The sequence below is a fragment of the Triturus cristatus genome, chromosome 12 (genome assembly GCF_964204655.1).
Source record: "Triturus cristatus chromosome 12, aTriCri1.1, whole genome shotgun sequence".
Classification (NCBI taxonomy): domain Eukaryota; kingdom Metazoa; phylum Chordata; class Amphibia; order Caudata; family Salamandridae; genus Triturus; species Triturus cristatus.
The window spans coordinates 784,210,532-784,232,743 of NC_140595.1; positions in this window are offsets into that span (position 1 = coordinate 784,210,532).

The window sequence follows — 22,212 nt, forward strand, 5'->3', positions numbered from 1 at the left end:
TAAATGCCAAAGTGTCCTAGAAGTATCAAGTGGTGGTAGTTCAGCAGGTGGCGATATGGTGACTACATCAAGCAGGCCTGCATGAGGTGAATCACCCAGTTCTAAGCAGAGCCATCGAAGTGTCAGGCAGTGCCTGAATGTCCTGCCAGACAGGTGTGGGGCTTGCGGCAACCACTGTGGGGCAGAGTTTAAGGGAACGTCCTTCCCCCTCTGTCACTGAGAACTCTGGTCGCAGTTGGTGCCCTGAGCTCACCCTCTGGGTTGGCAGCCCTTAGTGATGACTTGCTGTGCATCATCTACTTACTGCCCAGTCTGGAAATGGCCGGTTCCAGTTCAGGCCACTCCTCTCTCTCCGGGGGGCCTTGGATAGCCCTACGGGGTGGTAACTGTTATGAAAGACCGCTTAGATGATTCAGTAACACAGACCGCATCTAGGGATCTCCATGATGGTGGCTGTGGCTCAACCAGGCTTAGTTTCTCTCCATCCCTGCCCCGAGTGCTCTCTGGCCCACCCATTCTTCACAGGTGGCAAAGAGGGTCATTCCTACAAAAGAGGAAAGATGATGGCTGTCCCTGTCAGCCATGATGAGCGGCAGGGCGGTGATTCCACAGGTCTGCTCCATTGCAGCACTGACGAGCACCATTCCTGACTGCTCGGAAACCAACTCTCAAGTTTATTCAGGTGACATTTGTGATGTATTCAGCATGAGAGTTACTATGTGGAATCGCATGCTTAAGAGAACGTAGAATGCAATGATGAAATACATTCCATGTCAGTTGCCCTGACTGAGGTTCGTGACGCAGTTGCTTTTGCCTGTCAATGTATGAGGTTTTATAAAATAAATTAGCATTTATATTTACTTAATCAATCAGTCTTGAGTAAAGAATTTGTCAATTTCACACTGGCGACAATGATGGGATTAAGGCCACTAAGAACACCTCAACATGGAGGTAATTTGTGTGTTCAAAACTGACCTTCTTAAAGTAAATGCGGTGTGCACGGAGGTGAGCGTCAAGGCAGCCACCGGGAATGGCAGACTCAGAGGCAGATGTATGGCCATGCGGCTCTCAGGTCAGGCCAGGTGTTTCTTCTTGAAACGCATTTGCATTTCACTGTTTCAAAGAAAATACAAGCTCGCCTTGCCACAAAAACAGGAGGAGGCAGCACCGAGCGAGGATTCTAAGTACTGGCCATAGAAACAAAGATGTGGGTTGAAGACCAAGCTCCACTGCCCTTCAAGAAAAGGAATTCATGGAAAACAAGGGCAATCAACTGTAGAGAATATAAGCAGACAATGTTGCAGGCAGTCATCTTCGTAGTGTCAAAATTGTTCTGAGGAAGTCAATAGTGAAGTCTGCTTTTATTACAGCCAAACAAAGTTCACAGTGGTGCTTTGGTAATTGTGATATGGAGCTGACAGGTGGTGACTGGCACACCTGTAAGTACATTTAATTTTACAAATTGTGAGCTTAGCCTTCCACCAGTGACAGCCACACTAGAGATTGTTGCTTTCTACAAAAGATGGTTGCTCTGCTACCTGTGAGCTCAGCTTGTCACCAGAGACTGGGACACTAGAGATTGTTGCTTTCTTCAATAGACGGTTGCCATGCTATCAGTGACTGACACACTTAGAATTACAATCTGCAGTATACAGCCTGTTGTCAGTGGCAGGCATACTCCTATCAGTATCAGTGACAGGCATAGTTCTTCTTGACAACATTGGTCACATTTTTAACAATTAAAAGTTGACCTAAGTACATTTGTGGTAGATAGTGTGGTTTGCCTTCAAAGCATTTATTACATTTCTGAATAAATGATACTTTTTTTTTAGTGCAGAATGTAACGCCACCACCGTTCTTTTCAAGCAGTCCAGGGTAACCACCGGTAAAGTGGAATAAATGGGAAAAAAAAGTTTAGTCATTATGCAAGGGTGTGTGGTTCTGAACGCGCTGAAATGAGACATGCCTTGTTAATGCATGGTTGGGGGGGGGGGGGGGGGAAGAGCATTGCATTTTAGAAAACTTGCCAGAGTTAAGTGCTGAAGAACAGAGAACCTTAAATGAATTTAAGGTTTGTTTGTTAAAATTGGACCAGTACTTTCTTCCTAGAGTGAGCAAGATAATGCAGCAATATTATTTTGGAAAGAGAGATCAGGGTAAGGATGAGACATTCGAAGAGTATATCACGAGTCTCAGGAAATTAGCTGCAACTTGTAAGTTTGGTGTCCCACTAGAAGAGAGAATTTGTGATCAATTTGTTCTAATGTGTGTAAGTGATAAGATCCAGGAAGAGTTATGGTTAAAGGATGAGCCCCCTTTGGAAGAAGTATTTTGGTGGCTAAAAGAGTAGAACATATGCTCAAATGTGTTTCAGAGCTAAGTTCTACAAAAGAGAATTTTATATGTCTACAGGAAAAGTTGAGGAAGTGTTATGTGAACTGAGGAAGAAAGTGAAAAAAATTACAACTATGAGGTTTATGCTTTAGGTGTGGAAGAAGTGGACACAAAGCTAATGCCAAGGAATGCCCACATTAGGTGTATATTGCAATGGTTGTGGTAAGAAGGGACATTTATTTAAATGTTGCAGGAACAGAGCTAATAGAAGTATGAAGACGGAGGTGAAAGAGGTCTCATAAAAAATAGTTTTTCAAGTTGGTAAACTGAAAGAACATGAGGAGCATTCTAGTGAAAAGGTGATGAGAGATAGAGTGGAAATTGAGATAAAATTCGACTCTTGTTCACATTTGAGGATCATTTTAAAAGGTACATCTGAACGTTTTTTTCAGAGAAACAAAAATCTACATATCATGGATGTGGTTGCAGGAGGTTATGGGGGTCAACCTATGAAAAATGTTTGGATATTTTGGTGCTTGTCTGGAATTGAAGGGAAAGTGTGTTTTGGGCAAGATCTATGTTTCAAATAACGGGGATAATTTATTGAGCTGGCCACATCAACGACTGCTGGGTGTGGAACTGAATCCAAACGTGAACCCACAAGTTCAAACACAGGAAGTTGAACGAAGAAAATTGGAAGTTGAAGCATGATCTTGTCTCAACATTTCCTGGATTGTTCAGGAAAACTTTAGGATGTTAAAAAAATTACAAACACCACATTAGGTTAAAAAACGATGCAATTCCCATAGCTGCAAAGGTTAGATGGATCCCTTTGTGTTTGCAAGATCAAGTGAGCTGCGAGTTAAAGAGGCTTGAGAATGTAGATGTCATAAAGGCAGTTGAAGCCACGGAATGGTTGGCTCTGATCGTGACTGCTAAAAAAAACTAGCGTAATATAAGATTATGTGTGGATCTTAGAGCACTCAATCATGAGTTAATAGTGGATTTGTTTCCTTTTCCCAATATAGAAGAAATAATTTCAACATTGGTGGGCAACATTTTTCAGTACGTTGGACTGCTTGCCACCAGGAGCAGTTGGATAACTCGTCACAAGATCTTATGGCATTTATAACACCAATGGGGTTTTTTAAGTTCAAAAGAATGCTGTTTAGACTGGTGTCAGCGGCCTCTGTATTTCAACGTATAATGAGTAGAGTGCTACAGGACATGCAAGGACTGAAGTGTTACCAAGACGATGTTTTGGTTTTTGGTAACACTATTGATGAGCATGACACCAGAGTGTGAGAAGTTCTAAGTAGACTACTGGAAGCAGGTTTGGTGTTAAAAGAAGAGAAATGTCAGTTAGGTATGCGCAAAGTTAGTTTTTTTAGGTCATTTGGTATCTGGTGAGGGAGTTAGACGCAGGAAATAATTGGTTGACACTACTAGTAAATTGAAAGCACCTTGTTCAAAGGAAGAGATCAGTGCATTCTTAGGAATGGCAGAATAGTATACTAGATATATCAAGAACTTGGCTGCTAAATCATTAAATTTGAGATTGCTATTGAAGAAAGGGAAAGAGTTTGGGTGGAATAAATCATGCCAGAGGGAATTTGACTCCATAAAAGATGAGTTACGGTCTGCTCCCTGTTTACAAGCTTTTATTCCAGGTGAGGAAACACATATTGCCACAGATGCCAGTGTGAAAGGTTTGGGGACTGTGCTGGTTCAAAAGATCAAAGTTCAGGAAAGATTGATTGTGTGTGCTTCTAGATCTTTGGATGCCTTGGAAAAAAGTATTCTGTTATCAAAAGAGAGGCACTAGTGATTTTATGGGCACACAAATTTAGGAATTATGTTTGTGGTACAGAATTTGGAGTTTACACAGATAACAAACTTCTAGTTGAGGTATTCATGAAAAAGGGGCTGGATTTTATTTCAGCTAGGATTAGAAGGTGGGTAATAGCACTACAAGAATTTAAATTTATTGTAGAATACATGCCAGGAGTAAAAAATATCACAGCTGACTGTCTGTCCAGGTTAGTTGATGAAGATGATTAAGAGGGAAAACAAGAAGACATGCATGAGGAAGATAATATGTGTGAATTTATGTTAAGTTTGGTATCTGAGTTAGAATGGAGCGGTGAGTTAAGCAAAGATTTTGAGTTAGCAGATGGGATGAATGCAGTAAATGATGGCCGGTTTTACAAAGTGGAAACAAATGGTCTCTCTTAAAGGATACATTTTCAGTAAATCGCAGTTTTTTGTTAAGAGGAACCAGGTTAATTGCACCTACAAGTTTAATAGGACAGATTAATAAGGAAAGCACATGTAGGACATCCTGGAATTGTCAAGATGAAGGAAAGTTTGAGGGCTAATTTTTGGTGGCCTGGAAGAGATGTGGAAATAGAGAGAGTTGTTAGGGAGTGTGTTGATTGTTCAGGCGTGAGAACTCATCAGATAACTATGTTGTGCACAGAACTGCCAAGTCAACCTTTGGAAGAAGTTTCAATTGACACTGTAGGTCCTGTGCAGGGTGAGCATCACACACCTTACTTAATATTACTGTGTGGCCTATATTCTAGGTGGGTCGAGGTCACAGATGTAAAGGATATATCATCTTCAAGTGTGATAACGTTTTTGGAGGGCATTATCAAAAGGGAAAGTTTCCCAAAATGTATTCTGTCTGATAATGGTGGTCAATGTTGCTCTAAGGAGATCAGTAGTTATTGTGTATCGTGTGGCATCAAGCACAAGAGATGTGCTACTTATCATCCTAAAACCAATGGTGCTATTGAATGGTTCAACAAATACGAGAAAGAGAGTATTCAGTTAGCAAGGGTTAACTATTTGGATTGAAGATCTGAACTTCAAAGGAGAATCACAGCATATTGCATGTCCCCCATACAACACCTGGCAAATCTCCATTTGAGTTATTTAAATGGAGAGCACCTAATACCATGTTGTGCCCTGGCTGGATGGATTGGGACAACGGTGTCAAATTTAATGAGTTGAGAATTCTAGAGGAGAAGTTGTTAAGTTAAAAGGAAAAAATAATTTGATGTGAGAAAGAAGGTAAAGGATGTGAAAATCAAAATAGGTGACCATGTTAAAATGGGAGCACCTGTGGTATGTGCGATGTGGTCAAAGTTCGCTAAAACACAAAAAATCATTAAAGTATTTTGTAATGCAATAAAAATGAAGGATGGAAGAATTTGTGAGTGGTACTTCTAGATCGTTGTGGGAATGCAAAGGAAGAGACGATTATGAAGGGCAGCAAGGCGCATGAGGAAAATTCACAACATAATGTGGGCAATAAGGAGGTTCTTCAAAAGGTCTAACTAAAACACAATGATCTAAGCCAGAATGTAGTCAATATAATACTAGAGTGAGTTATAGAAAGAGTATGCGTCCTAGTTATCTAAAAGACTATGTTACTCACTAAGGTTAATTTGTGTCTTCACTAATAATAATTTGTACACAGATATGTTATGTAACAAGTGGTTTACATATCTAGTATTGGCTGAAGGAAATTATTACATTGTTTTAAGTTATGTTACTGTTGGTATTAAGGAAGGGAGGAAGTTGATTTATTCAGCTTGAGAGTTCCTATGTGGAATCGGAAGCTTAAGAGAAGAACATAGAATGTAATGATGGAATACATACGTTAATACGTTAAGGAGTTTGCAAACCCCTCTGTTTTGGCAGCTCCTGTCATTCCCAGCCAGTCACTCAGCGATGGCCTGTCAGATTTCTTTCATGAGAAAATCATGAATATTACAGCAACTATTCAACAGTTCCCCATACAATCTATTCCAACCAATGTGCTTGACACTGCGTGTGTGGAAGTATTTACTTCTTTCAAACCTTTGTCAGAAGATAAAGCCTTGTCTCTGTTCCTTAAATGCAAATCTGGATCCCCGCTTGACCCGGCCCCGGCACGGATTCTGAATGAAATTGCCCCGCTTATAATTAAATCTTTGCTAGTCATCTGGAACTCTTCCCTGCAATCGGGCATTTTTCCCTCCTCGTGGAAATACGCGATGCTGCTACCAATCCTAAAAAAAACGGGTGCTGACCCTTCATGTTTCGGCAATTACCGACCCATCTCACTTCTCCCTAAACCAGCAAAAGTACTAGAGAAGGCGGTACATGAGCAACTTTCTGAATACCTTGAAACAAACAATCTGCTCCATGATACCCAGTCTGGATTCAGGCCAAATTTTAGTACTGAGTCAGCCCTACTTGAAGCAACGGAATCAATTCGCGAATGTGTGGATAGAGGAGAGGAGGCCATGCTGGTTCTCCTCGACCTATCCGCAGCATTCGATACCATCTCTCATGGCATTTTGCTTGATCGTCTTCTGGAAGTGGGCATAGGAGGTACCCCTTTGACTTGGGTGAAATCATTTTTGTCGGGCAGATTCCAACAGGTTGCCCTAGGGTCCTTTGTTTCCACGCAGAAACCACTACTTTGGGGGGTGCCGCAAGGATCTGCCCTGAGCCCCCTCTTATTCAATGTGTATCTCAGGCCACTGGCAAAGTTGATCGAATCCTGGGGCGTCAGAGTGATCTTTTACGCCGATGATACGCAGCTTGTGTTCTCATTTAAGGACCACTCTGACAGCTCTTTTGCCAATTTCCGCCAATGCCTGGCTAACATTGCCTCCTGGATGTCTATTAACAACCTAAAGCTAAACGCAGATAAAACGGAGGTCCTCTTTTTCAATCAAAAAGCTGCCATTCCTCCAAACATCTGGTGGCCCTCTGAATTGAATCCTCCACCTACGCCAGTTCACGCTGCCCGCAACTTGGGTTTTCAATTTGACACAGCACTTTCTTGTAAAACTCAAATTAATAAAGTAGTCTCCTCCTTCTTCGGAAAACTCAGAATGATTAAAAAAATCATCCCTTTCTTGCCCCTTGAGTCCCGTAAAACAGTAGTCCATGCTTTAATAACTTCCCATCTGGACTACTCGAATAGTCTGTATCTGGGGGCTCCCGCATATCTCATCAACCGCTTGCAGCTAGTACAGAACTCGGCGGCTAGGCTTATTTGTAATACCCCATACCGCCATTCTATTTCACCTTATCTGACGAAGCTGCATTGGTTGCCTGTGAGATATCTAATTCAATTTAAAGCCCTTGTTCTTGCCTTCAGAGCTCTTAATGGTCGAGGCCCTGCATATTTAAGGCACAGACTGAGGTTCTCCCAGATGTCCCGGAATCTCAGATCCAACCATCTTCGCCTGATGTTCTGCCCCCGATTCCGCCTGACACATATTGGCGGCAGAGCCTTTGCCGTAGCCACCTCCAAGCTCTGGAATCGATTGCCATTGGAACTCAGATTCTTGTCTTCTGAACTTATATTCCGTAGGAAATTGAAGACCTGGTTTTTCTCTTGCCCTTAATCCCATTCTTTTCTCAGTTTCCCTGACGTTCTCATTTCTCCTGTTGTCAGCGCCGGGACACCCCCGCCGGGGGTAGCTGCGTGCTTTATAAACTTCTAAATAAATAAATAAATAAATACATTTCATGTCAGTTGCCCTGACTGAGGTCATGGGGCAGTTGTATCTGCCTGCCAATGGATGAGGTGTTCTAAAACAAATTAGCATTTATGTTTACTTAATTAATCAGTCTTGAGTAATGAATTTATCACAATATCTTAGTGATAGCTTCTTCCGGGATATCCATTGCCCTTCAGACAGCAGCAGTCTCCACCAGTCGTCCTTGAATCAGTTACACTACCAACTCTTGCATCATCCTTTCTTCAGGAAGGGGTTGAAATGCCACCCTCCCTGATGGCATTAGAAGATTTCTCAAAGAGGACATCACCCAGGATAGGAGTCACAGATAACTCCTACATCTTATAGTTACTGAATTCACACATACTGAGTAGTTTTCCAGAATCATTGACGCTTGTGTGGGTCTGAAGCAAGTGCAGATATAAGGGGTTAACAGGTGTTCAAGTCTCATGAACAAAAAATACTCCAGATGAACATGGGTCAAGTGAGCCACCTTCCCTTGTAGTGTCCACGTCCACTGCTGGTACTGGGCGTACAGCAATGCTTCAGCCAAAAAGCGTAACAAATTGTGTTTACGAAGTCTTATTGGTTAGAGGTCTTCCATGAGGCATGGAACAGAGAGGAATAGGCAAGCTCCTGTCTATGCAGCGTAGAAATGACCAGCCTTGCTTGATAATAACACTTCCCAATTTGAAAAGACTTGTAGGCCTTTTAAGATTTGCATATGTGGCCAATAGGGATGTTGGAGGATGGTACATCTTGTCATGGAATTAGAAGGGAGAGCTGGTCTGCATCGAATATCCGGCTCATCACCGAGATAGGGGAATCCATCGACTGGGTCTGAGAAGGACGTTTTAAGGCGTGGACAAAGTGAGCAATTGCCCAGGGCCCTCACCTTCTAAGAGGTCCCTGGGAAAGTACATTTTCTCTATCTAGCACACCTTTGACTATTTCTTTATCTCAACCTCTCTACTCTCAGCCTACCTTTACCACCAAGTCTGTCTCTCTTCGCCGATTGGCATCTTAAGGATGGCCATGGAAATACATACTTCAAAATGTTTTGTGGGAACTCTATTTCTGAGAGTTTGGTTTGCATCATGTGGTCTTTAATGAGCAAAAATGTTTAATAAAATGTAAAGTTGTTACAAACAGGGTGCCCCAAAATATGTCTTGCCCGGGCCTCAAAAGGCCTTAAGAAGTCACTAGGATGAGTTATCGATTATCTCTTTTTTGTTGTTTTATGTCTTATTGTAGCAGATTTGTTTACTTGTAAGTTATGCACTGCGCCATCACTATGGGTCTGGAAATAATGCAAATAAGGAACATGGCAACCCAATTCCATGGCTTGGTAATAAACAATACCCCCAGGCCCATAATCCTCGATGCCACTGCACCTACTGCACCACTGATAGCTAGCTAGTCCTCTGTAAATTGGAAGTGTTCATCTAGTTGTACTAGAGCCCATTTAGCAAAGTTCAATAAGCTCAGGAAATGCAATAGGTCCTGAGGAATACCCCAATTAATAAGTGTCTGCCAGAGTTTGACACAGTCCTTCATATCAAATGCTGTGCGGAAGTCTAAGAAGTAGGCGTAAACGTAAAATGCTTCAACTCATTACAATGCTGTATTTCATGATAAATTGTCAAGTCGTACCACACCTTTCCAACCCAGGGTTATATTAGTTTTAAACTACTCCTTCCCTCTTATTACTCACTTTTTACAATCAGGCCCCCCAGAGGCATTACTGCAGAAGGTCAATGTATAAACACATCTTTGCACCCTGGGTTCAAGAAATGTTTAAGAACAGTTTTTGAGGCACACCTATTTGGCTTCCATTTGCTCTACATAGGGAAAAAATACTTACTTGTGTGTCTTCCAAGAAAAAATGGCCGTCCACATATCGAGTCAACACTTAGGGCATAATTTAGATCTTGGCTGACGAGTTACTCCGTCACAACGGTGACGGATATCCCCTCGGCCGAAATATAAATTCCATCATATCCTAGGGGATTTATATTTCGGCCGGACCGGATATCCGTCACCGTTGTGATGGAGTAACCCGTCCCCTGAGATCCACATCAGGCCTGTAGTAAGAGCCTTCATATATGTAAAAAAAAAAAATTCAAAAGTCCTAAGTAACATACCACTAGATCTAGTTCGTACACCGCATAAGAGGAAGAACAAAATAAGGCCTGATTCACAAAGGTAACCTACACTTTTGAGTAATTCACACTGTGGAGTAAGTTTAATATTTTCCGGTATTCACAAATTCCGAGTCTAAATTTACCACAAAAGTACTACGTTACATTACTCCACCCTGTATAAAGCAATTGGCTTACTTTTATGTGGGTGGGTGATGTACCTCCAGAAACCCCTCCCTCATCTTCCCTAAACCCCTCCCTCACCGTCTCAAAACCCATTTTACTCCTCCCCAACCCCACCACATTTTGTAGTGAGTCGGCTGCCCACCCACTCCCTCCTGCCCCTCCCATATTTACTACTAAAACATATATTTACACGTGCAGAGACTGCAGTTGGCACAAAGAATGCCACACACATAAGTAGAGATAATGCAGAGGCATAAACTCTACATGTAGTGTGTGAGAAGCATGTTTAAGAAACTACAAAACGTAATACGAAGTGCATAACAAACTCTAATATAAGTCAAGTCAATAATTCAAAGCCAAGTGAGGTGTGACCTTTCATTTGCCGATGCCATCTGCTGTACATCCATGTTTTTTATTCCCGTACTCCTGCAGTGTATATTTACAGCAGTTGTGCCACTCAGGGAATTAAACAGGGCAGTTGTTCCTTCAGTTCAGTACCCCTGTGTTACTTCTAAATGTGAGCCCACCCCTACCATGGTAATATGGACAAAAGCAAGAGTTTCCAGCAGAAACCTGAGCTCCTGCGGTGCCTGAGAATTCAGAACTGCCTACAAAGGTGTGAATGGGTGATGACACAAACTCGCGTCATGACGAGTTGCTGTGCCACACCTCTGTACTCCGACCTCCATGTAGAAGAGACATCTGACGCTCATCGTTTGAGGATCGCGGCTCACCCTGCCATAGATGTACTACTGGAAGGAAGCTAGGAACCTGCGTATCAACAGCTTCAAACTTAGACATCACAACATAACCAGCAGCACAATCCTTGACCACACAAAGCACCTGTGTTCAAGTAACCATTGCATACATGTGACATATGCATGACAGCTCTAGCAACATCCAGTGCTCCTTTAGACTTTCTCTGCACCTCTAGCAACAATGTGCTAGAGAGAGTATGTCTGCCTGGTGGGAGACGATGACAGCAAGTGTCTCGCAGTATGTTGGACCGTCGCAACACGTGTCCCCTTCACACTGCTGCTTTGTGACTTCACAATCCAATTATGCTGATCTCAGCCTTACCGAATGGTGTTCCAGTCACCCAGACTAAGATATGGGGTGTTGTCCATTCCTTTACCGTGGAACCAAGCTGGCTCCCCAGGTCTCCCACTGCCCTACCGCGTACCTTCTGATGGTGGCCCAGAAGACATTCTCTGGATTGGCACTTGGGCGTGGGTGGTGTTAAAGAGGTGCATCAGTCTGTCCTGTCTCCATTCAACAGTTTACCTTCACCTGCTCACTGCCTGGTCCCCTCTGCTGGTCTGCAGAGCCCATGTTGGAGCACATGCATGTGATAAGAACTCAGTTTCCTCCCCCCTCTGCCTGGTCCACGGCAAGACCTTCAGTGACACAGGATGCTGCCTTTCCATCACTGCTGAAGGTCCCCGCCCGCAGTCCTTGGCAGCCTCGACTCCTTTCATAACTGTAGTTCGCTGTGCCGCACGCGCGCAGGCGTTTACTGTGTCATCGCCTGCTTTGTTGGCTCGAGTCTATCAAGATCCAACAGCTGCCATCAGTGTATGTCAAGGACATGATCCCCTTCAGAGGTAAGCCAATCTCTCCAGCGGCCACTAATAAGATCCTGAGGATGAGGCCTCTGTCGCGGGTGACCAGGGGAGTACCGTGACCGCACTCCAAATGAGAATACCTGTCGCTCTGATGATTATGGTACTGTACTGATTATTGTATATAACTCTGCCTTTTGTCCTTATGTAGTCAATTCCCTAATCCCCATCCTTGTGTTTTGCCTGTGCCTAACCTGTACGTAACGTGCTATCCCTGTAAAGCTCTCTGATACCCTAACGGGTCACGTTTGCGCTCTATAAAACCTCAAATAAATAAATAAATACCTAACTGACCCCTTTTCTGTGTCCCAGCCTATATCTGCAACATTTTATGCATATGCTTGGCTTACTCTGCAAGCAAAAAACACGTCAGTCATTTTAGAAATTTACACTTGAAAATGGATCAATTAAATCAGCTAAAACAGTGAGATATATCTTTAGACTCGACCCCAAGAAATAACAATTACTCTCTCTGTTGTTGCATGCAGACTTGTGGCCAAGGTGCCTCATGCTTCAGCCTCTCACAAAGACTGCCAGCAGTGCACATCCATGCTCAAAATGGCTGCCACCACATGGACACCAATACTCAAAATGGATGTCATCATAAAAATTGTCAACAGTCCGAATGGCTGTCCCCAGAAAAACATCAATACTCAAGATGGCCGCAAATTCTCAAAATGGTTGCAAAGATGTTGTTCTTTATGGGAACTCTAATTACATTACTTTTCTGCCCTCAGCCTGGAGGTGAAGTCAATGTTTCCAATAATGCCTTTGGTTTACTTGTTTAGTAGATTTGGTGTTGATATATAGTACTGGGTACTGTCCTTGTGCACCATATTGGGGAAAGAAGCTACAAAAGACACACTCTGGTAACATGAACATGATCCCGGCGTGTAGCAGCGATTCCATGTCGAAGTCAGAGTCTGGACACTGGGGTTTCTGAGTTGCTACGGTGGTGCACAGACTGAGCTGTTACTTTGTACTGCGATGGTGGGTGTGAAAAGTCTGGTCTTCTGTCCAGAGATGTGATTTGGAAGCTTGATTGGCCCAATGCATAATTTAGTGTGAAGCCTCTAAACGTTCACGTTGTCAAGAATTCCTGTCATGCGAGGGGAGGAAAACGGTAACCAGCGAAAACGGACTACATCTCCCAGGATGCTTAGCGGTTGAGAGGTTATGTAAACAGGAGAGCTGTTACATAACTCAAGGAAAACACGCCCTTATGTAAACAGGAGAGCTGTTACATAACTCAAGGAAAACACGTCCTTATGTAAACAGGAGAGCTGTTACATAACTCAAGGACAACACGCCCTATAAAGGGAGGAACCGGGAGGTACAACGCTGTCGGATATTGTGTTTACACCGACGTACCTGCTTAGTGAAGAGCAGTGTTCCGGAGTGGTGCTCCAGTAAGGCAAGAACGGAGGTAGGTCGAGTCGTTACTCCCTGGGCCGTGTCTTGCCCCATCGTCACCTGTGAAGGACCCGGAAGCTCTACCGGATAACCATTGAGCTTCGCTTTTTGACTCGGCTGAGTCAAAGCGCAGTGGCGCTTTTGCTGGTTGGAGTCGTAACTCCCAGCCCGACCAGAGATACAGGGACTGCCAGCTGTAACGCACACCAGGAGGTGTTTGCCGCGTTACAGACTCGGAAGTCCACAGGATCGATCGAGCGGCTGCTCTCGGTTCAGTCTTCTTTGCTTGTGATTGGGGTATTGGTGACGCATCACCAGGAGGTGACTCCGCGTCCCGGTGCAGTCTGAGGAAGAGGTTGAGCGGCTGCTCCCTTCAGGTAGAGACCCCGGCTGGGTGTTTCCCTGACTCCTCGATTCTCCCCAACACTCTTCGTGCCCCTCACAGCCTACCGATTGGCATTGTCGGCCATTTCATTTCTGCCCTCTGTTGGCATACGCCGGGATCGGCGTATATGCAGAGGACGGTTAGGACCATCCGTGCTGTGGGCTGGTAACGTACTTAGCCTGGAGGATTCCAGTGACTATAACCTTTGTTTATTCCTTGTATTATTTTTGCCTTCATTAAAATAACTAAACCTTCACAAGTGGTTGCGTTCTCATTATCGTGTCTGTTAAACGATCCTGAGACGTTCAGGGCGTTACAAAATATCCGACCGTAATAACACTAACTGTCTCACGGTCGATAACAGACATGGCAACACTTGATGATGTGCTGGCTGCTTTAGCGACCGTGCAAATTGAATTGGCTGCCTCCAGGCAGACTGGATGCTATCAAATTGGACCCGCTCACGCCCAGCACCTCCCTCACGAACCAGACCCCTGCGGTAGTAGTGGAAATGCCGGTAGCCGTCCCCTTGGCAACACCAGAGAGGTACAGTGGGGATCCTAACACAGTGCAGGTATTCCTTACACAAGTGGCGCTACATTTATCGTGCAAACCAAGGGCGTTCCCCACGAGTCAGGCTTGTGTGGCTTTCCTTATCTCCTATCTGGCTGGAAACGCGGCACAATGGGCCGTACCTCTGGTGAGCAGGGACGACCCCATCTTATGTGATTGGGGTGCTTTTCGCGAGGAATTCCTGAAGGTCTTCGACAGAAGGGCTGACTCGTACACGGCGGACCGTGAAATGCTTGAGTTGAGACAGGGATCCAACGACCTGGTGCAGTATCTCAACGCGTTCCGAAGGCTGGTTGCGGAAACCAAGTGGCCTGTTGCTAAACAGACGGCGCTCTTCCATCACGGGCTGTGCGATGAGCTCAAGGACGCCGTGGCTCATATTGACCCACAACCCAAGACATGTGAGGGCCTTATCAACCTGGTATTACGGCTGGAACATAGGCTAAGTGAAAGAAAGGGGGATCATGGGAGAAAAGGACAATCCCTTCCATCCTATGTGACAGTGGGAAGTCCTGAAACTTCCACCGCATCCAAGGGAGAACCCATGGACATCGGCGCAATACGAGCGAGCCTCACAGCCACGGAGAAAGAGTCACGCCGTAAACAAGGATTGTGCCTATATTGTGGCAAAAAAGGCCACTACGTACGTGAATGCCCTGCCAAACCGAAGACGTCACGTTATCGGGCCAACCGGTCGGTAACAGCCGTGGTGGACGTACCGGCGGAAAACTAGAGGACTCCCAGACCAAAGAAGGGGCATCTCGGAGTCACTCATCCATCCCTTCACTTTCCAACTCGGTCACTAAGGGACAACGACACCTGTTTCTCACGGTGCACGTGGGAGTGCATGACCAGTGGATACCCGTTGTGGCCATGGTGGATTCAGGGGCCACTGGCATGTTTATGGACCACAACGAGGCATGCAGGCTAGGGCTAGTGCTTCTTCCCAAAGCTGTACCCGAAGACGTCTATGCTGTAGACGGAAGGCGATTGGTGACGGGGCCCATCGGGCAGCACACGGGGGTCCTTCCGATGAGATGTGGGAGGAACCATTTGGAACAAATCGATTTTAACATCATCCGAGCGCCCCAATATGGCGTCATATTGGGATTGCCGTGGCTACAGAAACACAACCCCTCTGTGGATTGGCCAACACATCGCATCGAACTGACGTCACCGTATTGCATCCTGCATTGTGGAATAAGAACGGAATCCCTTGACGCAGATGAGAGCGGGAGTCAGACGGTGGCTACAGCGGCAGAAAAAGATGTGGCTCTCCCCCAGGCTTATCACAGTTTTGAGGATGTATTTGATGAGGTGAAGGCGGAAGTGCTACCACCACATAGACAGTTTGACTGCCAGATCGACCTGGTGCCAGGGGCCAGCGTTCCCAGCGGCAGGCTGTATGCCCTGACGGAGCCTGAAAACGTGCATCTCCGGGGGTACCTGGATAAACTCCTCAAGCTAGGATTCATCCGCCCGTCCAAGTCTCCGGCCGCCTCGCCACTCTTCTTCATCCCGAAGGCTAATGGGGAGCTGAGAGCCTGTGTGGACTTTAGGGCATTGAATGCGATAACCGTAAAGAATCGGTACCCCTTGCCTCTCATCAGTGTACTTCTGGAACAGGTCAAGAAAGCTCGTATCTACACCAAGTTGGATTTGAAAGGGGCATACCATCTGGTGCGCATGAGGGACGGAGACGAGTGGAAGACCGCCTTTAAGACCAGGTTCGGCCTTTTTGAGTACCTCGTCATGCCGTTCGGTCTGTGCAACGCCCCGGCAGCCTTTCAGTACTTTTTGAATGAGGTATTCAGAGAGGAGTTGGATATCTACGTGGTCGTATATATCGACGACATCCTCATCTATTCGTCCAGTGTGGAGGAGCACGTACACCACGTCAAAGCTGTGCTCCAAAAGCTGAGGGAAAACATGCTGTTTTGTAAACTCAGCAAGTGTGACTTCCACATCACATCCGTGGAATTCCTCGGAGTGATGCTGAGTCCAGAGGGACAGGAGATGGCAGAACGAAAGATCAAGGCGGTGAAAGAATGGCCGGTGCCCCAAAGCGTGAAGGACGTCCAAAGTTTCATTGGCTTCGCCAACTTTTACAGGCGGTTTATAGATGGATTTTCAGGATTGGTGGCCCCAATCACACAGCTACTGGAAGTCCAAGGAGTTTGTCTGGTCCCCTGAAGCGAACAACGCCTTTGAGGCCCTGAAAAGCGCCTTTGGTAAGGCGCCGGTGTTGGCTCACCCCGATCCGGATCTCCCCTACGTGGTGGAAGCGGACGCATCGGATGTGGCGCTGGGGGCTATCTTGTCCCAACGCAACCACGACACAGGGGTGCTTCATCCCGTTGCGTACATGTCCCGCAAACTCAACGACGCCGAACGCAACTACCATATTGCGGAGAAGGAGCTTCTCGCAATCAAGGACGCCTTCACCGAATGGAGGCATTGGTTGATGGGGGCAAGACATGTGGTATCGGTGTACACGGACCATCGGAACCTACAGTTCATGACGGCCACAAGACACCTTTCTCCCAGACAGCTGCGGTGGATGATCTTTGCGGGGTTCAACTTCCGCATCACATATCGGCCGGGGACGGAAAACCGGAAGGCGGACGCCCTGTCCCGTCAATCTGCAGTTAAGGAACCATTGCCTGCGACCGAGCATTCCATCATTTCCCCGAGGATGGTATTGGGGGTTATCCAACCGGATACTTTCCTGAGGGGAATAAAGAGAGGGATCAGGTCATTCGCATGGCGGAGGTGGCTCCTCAGTCACAGAGAATGGCAGCTGAAGGACGGGATACCCCTGAAGGGCAGGTGCCTATTGATACCCACGCCTAGGCTAAGGAAACAAGCATTCATCTGGTGCCATGACTCTCCATGCGCAGGTCATTTGGGCTTTGAAAAAACGGTGGCTAGCATGGGACGGCATTTCTGGTGGCCAACCATGAGAGTGGATGTCAGGAGGTGGGGACAGGAGTGTCCTACGTGTGCTACCATGAAGGCCGACCATGGCCGAACCCAAGGGCTCTTACATCCACTTCCGACCCCGGATAGACCATGGGATAGCATATCACTGGACTTCGTGGTGGGCCTACCGGTAGACCAGGGGATGACGGCAATACTGGTGGTGGTGGATTACTTGACGAAAATGGGGCACTTCATCCCCTGCAAGAGAGTCCCTACGGCCGGGGAATTGGCGTCACTACTCCTAAAGAATGTGGTATGACTGCATGGATTACCTGGGGTGATCGTGTCGGACCGGGGGTTGCAGTTTACTGCGCAATTCTGGAAGACTTGGTGCACTGCGCTGCATGTTAAGACCGCCCTGTCCACCAGCTACCACCCTCAAACGGACGGCCAAACCGAGCGCCTGAACCAAACGCTCAAACAGTATCTGCGATGTTTTGTGGACCAGGGCAGGGAAGAATGGGTCGACTTGCTATGGGTTGCAGAGATAGCCTATAACAACGCCACTCACAGCTCCACACAGTCATCTCCGTTCTATAGCAACTATGGCCAACATCCCAGGTTCTTGCCATTTCTACATCCGTTCAGAGAGGACAGGATTCCCGCCACAGCGGACAGGGTGGCACACATCAAAGACACGTTGATGCGCTCAAGGGCTGTCCTAATAGAGGCCAAGAGAAGATACAAGGCTGCGGCAGACAGGAAGAGAAGGCCCGGGCCACTGTACCGCACTGGAGACTACGTCTGGATATCCACAAGAAACATGAGGTTTTGAAAGAACAGTGTGTTCCATCCCAAGTACATGGGCCCCTATCGAATTACCAAGTGTATGGGTCCCGTGAACGTGAAGGTGTGCTTGCCCCAGTCATTGCGGATACACCCTTTCTTTCATGTATCATTGCTCAAACCAGCACCCTCCAAGCCGTCTGGGACACCTAGGCCGGTATGCGTGGAGTCGGAGGTGGAGTATGAAGTGTCGGGCATACGGGCGTCCAAATGGCGCAGGGGGAAGCTGTGGTACCTGGTTGCGTGGAAAGGCTATGGCCCGGAGGAGCAGTCATGGGAACCGGCTGAAGGGGTTCATGCTCCGCGCTTGGTCTCCTTGTTCCATCGGCGTTTTCCTTCCAGCGCTGGACCCGTGGGGAGCCGCTGAGAGGGAGGATGTACTGTCAAGAATTCCTGTCATGCGAGGGGAGGAAAACGGTAACCAGCGAAAACGGACTACATCTCCCAGGATGCTTAGCGGTTGAGAGGTTATGTAAACAGGAGAGCTGTTACATAACTCAAGGAAAACACGCCCTTATGTAAACAGGAGAGCTGTTACATAACTCAAGGAAAACACGCCCTTATGTAAACAGGAGAGCTGTTACATAACTCAAGGACAACACGCCCTATAAAGGGAGGAACCGGGAGGTACAACGCTGTCGGATATTGTGTTTACACCGACGTACCTGCTTAGTGAAGAGCAGTGTTCCGGAGTGGTGCTCCAGTAAGGCAAGAACGGAGGTAGGTCGAGTCGTTACTCCCTGGGCCGTGTCTTGCCCCATCGTCACCTGTGAAGGACCCGGAAGCTCTACCGGATAACCATTGAGCTTCGCTTTTTGACTCGGCTGAGTCAAAGCGCAGTGGCGCTTTTGCTGGTTGGAGTCGTAACTCCCAGCCCGACCAGAGATACAGGGACTGCCAGCTGTAACGCACACCAGGAGGTGTTTGCCGCGTTACAGACTCGGAAGTCCACAGGATCGATCGAGCGGCTGCTCTCGGTTCAGTCTTCTTTGCTTGTGATTGGGGTATTGGTGACGCATCACCAGGAGGTGACTCCGCGTCCCGGTGCAGTCTGAGGAAGAGGTTGAGCGGCTGCTCCCTTCAGGTAGAGACCCCGGCTGGGTGTTTCCCTGACTCCTCGATTCTCCCCAACACTCTTCGTGCCCCTCACAGCCTACCGATTGGCATTGTCGGCCATTTCATTTCTGCCCTCTGTTGGCATACGCCGGGATCGGCGTATATGCAGAGGACGGTTAGGACCATCCGTGCTGTGGGCTGGTAACGTACTTAGCCTGGAGGATTCCAGTGACTATAACCTTTGTTTATTCCTTGTATTATTTTTGCCTTCATTAAAATAACTAAACCTTCACAAGTGGTTGCGTTCTCATTATCGTGTCTGTTAAACGATCCTGAGACGTTCAGGGCGTTACACACGTATTGTGTCTCCTCACTTGTATCTCCAGTCCACTGGGCTGAGGAGGGGCCCCTGGTAGAGGGCTGTGGGAGTTTGTATTAATTTGTGGTGGGCACAGAGATGAAAGAGATCCATGGCTTGGAAAGCTGTGCTATCCTGTATCCGTCCAACCTTGTCTGCCCTTCCCAGTGCCTTTGCACCAGTGGGCTCAAAAATCTGCAAGTCCACCTGATGTTTGCTGATGCTCAGCAGCAGAGAGGGGGGGAACATCCAAATGTATCATTCGTCCCCCACAGTCAGAAGTGGTTACTCATCCTTGCACTAAAGTTGGGATGAATGACAGCTGGTGGCCATGATTTTAGAGCACAGGCTCTTTCCCTGAACTGCTGGAGAGTGGGCAGCCCACCTGCCCTTCCCTATGCAATTCATACAGCCAGCCATAACTGTACTCCACACTTACACCCCCAAGAGGTAAGCACAGCGTGCAGTGTATTTGTCATGTGACACAAGTGTTTTGTTACTAGAAGGTTGCGTGTATTTTACGATAGTGCAGAACCGCAAATTGTTCCTTTGTAGAGAATTGGCCTCGAGAAATGTTTCATATATCAAATGAATGGCCACATGTTTGAGAAGTTGGGGGCAGTTATCTTGTGGGATAAGACCTAATTGATTACTTAGAGGAATACTTATTTTGTACAGGTTAGTTGTGTGACAGTTTGTTACCTGGTCGTGAACCTTGAGTGGGAATGAGGATGAAAAAGGATAACAGTCGTGTTACATTACTGTGATTCAACGACAGACACCAAGAAGGGTCTTATCTGCCTTACGCACATTGTAGTCAACCTTGTTGAGTTGAATCACTTATATTTGAATTACCTGTATGAAAGGGACTGGGCAGCATCATTACCAAGGCAAAAGAGCCTGGCCTGCTAGTTCAGGCTGGACTGTTCCCATGGGGAGCAGGGTCAAGACTGATTTGCATATGGCTGAGTCCAAACTAGAATGGCGTGGTGAGCAAAAAATGATGGATTTAGGCCCAGATCTCTGTCCTGGGGGTGAGTGTTTGACAGTGTTCAGCATTCTGTCCATCAATTGCTCTTTTTGCACCTATTTGTAATATCATCAATGCCGGAATGGTCTGTCGTCACTGCCCTTGGCCTGTAAAGTGATTGTTTTCTTTCTGCAATAAAAAGACTATTAAAGCACAAGTGTTTTGTTATCTGAGAATTGAGTGCAGAGTGAATGGTGCCCTCCTGAGTGGGACACAGTGAGTACCTGTACTAGAAAGTTTTACCCCTCCAGGTTCACCTTGTCGTTTCCTGTGGACTTAACGACCTTCTCTATGCTTTCTCTTGGGGCCTGCCCTATGCTTGCCTGAGTCAATACAAAACAAAATGGTGGCTGTTATTGTTCTTTCCCTCAAACATCATAATAGAGCATGTGGTCAACAGGGTGCTCTCACCTCGTATCAGGTGCGCTGTACGCGATCTGTATAAGAGCATCTGCAGGCTGGACCCAGTGAGTCGCAGCACTGCAGTTGCCTTTTCGCTAGCCCAGATATTTTCCCTCTCGCTTTACCTTTGTCCTGTTTTGTGTCGCTTTTTGTCATGTTTCTGTTTGTGCCTGTTGCTTCTGCTTCATTACCTGCAGCCGAGCTCTTTTTCCAGAACTGGACTTTGGCTGATTTGCTAGGCTTGTTGTGCTGGTTTTAACTGAGGCTCAGTTCTTCTGCCACATCTTTAAATTCCTCTGAGGGTTCCTCCACCCACTGGCTCCTTTTTGAGGATACTCATATGTTCACTTGGAAAGAGGGTGAATCAAACACGGCAGCAGCATCTGGAAAAGGTTGCCCTTACCTTGGCATCTCCCATTGACAAGTAGGAGAATGAATGTTGCGCACAGCACTTAACATAGATCATGGTTGGCACACAACTTTAAATTTAAGTTCCAAAGTCCAAATTGATGCATGTATTGTACGAAGGGGTGTTGTGTGGTCCGAAGGGGTGTTGTGCGGTCTGAAGGGGTGTTGTGTGGTCCGAAGGGATGTCGTGTGGTCCAAAGGGGGGCCATGTGTTCCTCGAGTGCCTTTACCAACTTAAAATATTGATGGTGGCTATTGCATTTCAAGAAACGGGCCCTTGAATTTGAAGTACCCTCGCAGCGAGGAACTATGGGCGCTAGCCCAAGTCAAGCACCAGTAACCCCCCCCCCCACTAACACTTAGTGAAATGCCCTACTGGCAGCCTACCCTTCCACTTAGGGCACTGGATGGAATCCTTGACAATTTGGGACAGTGGGCATTTTGTTACCTGGATTGTTGGGTCATTGTACCAAATTCTCAGGTTCTTGGACTGAAACTCAACAAACTGATCCGCCTTGTACCAAGGGCTGCTGGGAAACGAGAGAGCAGGGCCGGTGTGACCTAGAGAACTTGATACTTTGTAAGAACCAGTTTGGCGCCTCTGCCCCGCTCATGGATTGTAGGAAACAGCAAAAGAAAACCATGAAATTCGAAGACTTTCCACATAGAATATTGTTCATAGAGCCCCCCCCCCACCCCCCTTGTTATTTGTAGTGCAGCGCCTTAACATGTAAGCACTATAGTTGTATTTATGGACATATGTTTTTGTTGTTGTTTTTTTATTTTTTTTATCCAACATAGTAAACACATAACATAGTCATCGTGCATACACACCACATTTTCCGAGGTGGGTCCACAAAGCGATACATTATTCTGCATCGCTAATGCTATTTACAGTTATTGATGTATATTACAGTTGTCCACATTCCCAACAATTGTGATAAAGCCTTCTAGTTGGCACCAATGACCCTAGACCTTGAAGTGTTTGCGGGGACACCCCCTGGCCTTGTA